Below are 3,198 nucleotides of genomic sequence, written 5' to 3'. Positions count from 1 at the left end.
GGGCCCACCCTAATCTAAAATGATGTTACCAGGTTGATCTTTACATGACTTCTGCAAAGACCATTTCTGGGGGGACTCTGTGTCAAAGACTCTTTCTCCCTGTCTCTCCTCCCCCATCTCAAAGACTCGTTCTCCCCCTGTCTCAAAGATGGTGGATAGAGATCCTTGCCCTTCCAAGAGTCACAAGTGTGTGAAGCAACTCTTCTGACAGATTTTGGGACTAAGTGCCCAGATGACCCCTGAGGGGATCCCAGAGCCCTCAGTATGTGAGAAAGATACTCTTCAAAAGAGAAATGCAGAAGAAGCAGGTCCCAGGACTGAGACTAGAAAATAAGACTCTAGCCACCTCATACTATTAGGATGGCTATTATGAAGAAAAATGAAAGATTAGGATTGGCAAGGATGTGGAGAAATTGGAACTCTTGCACACTGTTGGTAGGAATGTAAAATGGTGCAGCCGTTATGGAAAACAATATGGAGGTTTCTAAAAAATTAAAAATAGAACTACCATATGATCCAGCAATCCCACTTATAGGTATTTATCCAAAAGAATTAAAATCAGAATATGGAGGAAATATTTGCACTCTCATGCATCGTTATTCACGATAGCCAAGATATAAAAATAATTATGCATCCATCACCAGCTGAATCCACAAATATGTATGTATATATAATGGACTACTATCTAGCCCTAAAAACAAAGAAAATTCTGCCATAAGCAGCAACATGGATGAACTTTGAGGACATTATGCTAAGTGAGACAAACTGTCACAGGAGGACAAGCACTGCATGATTCCACTTATATAAGGTATCTAAAATAGTCAAACTCATGAAAGCAGAGAGTAAAATGGTGGCTGCCAGAAGAATGGGAGTCACTATTCAATGGCTCTAAAGGTCAGTTATATAAGATGAATAAGGACTGTTCAACACTGTGACTACAGTTACAATACACTTAACAATACACTTTAAAAATGTGTTAAGAAGGTAGATTTTCTGTTAAGTATTCTTTCCACAATTTGTTTTAATAAGACAGAGAGTAAGACTTTAGGCCCAAGGTTGACAAACTATGACCTGTGGGTCAAATCCAGCCTGCTGCCTGTTTTTGTAAATAAAACTTTATTGGAACATAGCCACACTCATTTATGTATTGTCTACAGCTGCTTTTGCACTACAATGGCAGAGCTGAATAGTTGTGACAGGGACTGTGTGATCCACAAAGCTGAAATTCCTGTCTACCCGGCATGAGTATGTCAGCTGTTGGTCATCATGGTATTATTCACATTTCTGCTCTTGATATTGTCCTACTGGAAAACTCGAAACGCTCCCCTATTGCTCATTAGTCTGTCATTCCATCCACAGATTGGGCTTACCCTTCCACATCATGATTCCAATCTGTCTGCTCTAAGGTTGTTACATTCAATACCATAGTCACCAGACACACATGGTTATTTAAATATAATCACATCTGGCCCTTTACAAAGAGAACTTTGTCAAGCCTTGCTTTAGATTCCTCAGAATGTCTCAAATACCTTTACCTGTATTGCTTTGGAGGGAGGAGGGTAAACTTGGAAAGTCCGTGTGCTAAGAACATTAGAGTCGGCCCCAATCGCTGAGGACTCAGTAGCACCCCCTGTGGGTCCCCTCACTTCCTGATGCTCCGTGCCCCCTGTCCGCCTTCTCCCGCCACTGCCTTCCGCCGGCCGTTTCCACGAGGAAAAGGAATCATATCTTATATCTGCTATCCAGAACCTCCACTCTTTCGACCTCTTTGCTGACGCAAGTAAGAGTGATGACCTGCTTCCTGCTGGCACTGAGTTTTATATCCTTATAAGAATTCAACAGAGAAACAGCCGGAAGACCCTTACTACTTTCCAAGGGATCGCTGATGATTACAATAAAAAGAGACTAGTGAAGACGTTTAAGAAGAAATTTGCCCGCAATGGTACCATAATTGAGCATCCAGAATATGGAGAAGTAATTCAGCTACCCGGTGACCAGTGTAAGAACATATGCCAGTTCCCTGTAGTGATTGGACTAAGGACAATCAGCTGAAAGTTCATGAATTTTAAGTGCTTGTGGCTCACTAACGCTTAAGTGAGGATTTCCTTGCAATGAGTAGAATTCCCCTTCTGTCCCTGCTCATAAGTTTAAAAGCTCACAACTTGTATAATGTAACCATTTGGGGTATGCTTTTAACTTGGTCTAGTGTAACTCCTTCATGCAATAAACTGAAAAGAGCCATAAAAAAAAAAAAGACAGGTGCAGTGACTCAGCCTGTAATCCCAGCACTTTGGGAGGCCGAGGTGAGAGGATTGCCTGAGCCTGGGGTTTCAAGACCAGCCTGGGCAACTTGGTAGGACCTCATCTCTACAATAAATAAAAAAAATAAACTGGGCATGGTAGCACGCACCTGTAGTTTCAGATACTTGGAAGGAACACCTAAGCCCTGCAGGTAAAGGCTACAGTAGCCGTGAGCATGCCACTGCAATCCAGCCTGGGTGACACAGTGAGACTCCAACTCAAAAAAAAAAAAAGAACATCAGAGTCCACTCATAGGCACCTTCTGTAAGCCAGGCTCTGTTCTGAAGATATTGCATTTAGTCCTCACATCAACTTCATGAGGTAGGAATGATCATCCTCATTTTACAGATGGGAAAACAAAAACTCTGAGATATAAAGTAAATTGCCAAAGTTATTTGAACTTAGATCTGTCTGTGTACTCTATCACTGCATCCAACTTCCTATACTGCTGCTTGAACATTTACAGAGAATGAATGGGAAGAGTTCCACCACTTTTTTTTTTTTTGAGTTGGAGTATCACTGTCGCCCAGACTGGAGTGCAGTGGCCACTCCCGGCCACCGCAGCCTCGACCTGCTGGGTTCCTGCAATCCTTCCACCTCAGCCTTCCAAGTAGCTGGAACTACAGGCGCATGCTACCATGCCAGGCTAATTTTTTTTGATTTATTGTAGAGATGAGGTCTGCCTGCCCAGGCGGGTCTCAAACCCACGGGCTCAGGCAATCCGCTCACCTCAGCCTCCCAAAGGCATGGGATTACAGGCTGAGCCACCGAGCCCGGGTGAATTCCACCACTTTGAATAAAGCGATAGTCAGTAGGATCGACACCAAGTGAATTAATTGTGCCCATCAGTGCCAGGCTATCCTTGTAGCCCAATGTCACTGTGTTGATTCCTTGTAG

General features: G+C 43.2%; 1 pseudogene; it reads left to right on the top strand.

The window, feature by feature from the left end:
* Window positions 1-232: 232 nt before the first annotated feature.
* Window positions 233-2,069, top strand: LOC103257933 (annotated as a pseudogene).
* Window positions 2,070-3,198: the final 1,129 nt, after the last annotated feature.

Source organism: Carlito syrichta, unplaced genomic scaffold (assembly GCF_000164805.1).
Source record: "Carlito syrichta isolate Samal-C Ts95f unplaced genomic scaffold, Tarsius_syrichta-2.0.1 Scaffold301904, whole genome shotgun sequence".
Classification (NCBI taxonomy): domain Eukaryota; kingdom Metazoa; phylum Chordata; class Mammalia; order Primates; family Tarsiidae; genus Carlito; species Carlito syrichta.
Note: the sequence above shows the minus strand (reverse complement) of the source record. Positions and strands in the feature narration are given on the sequence as shown.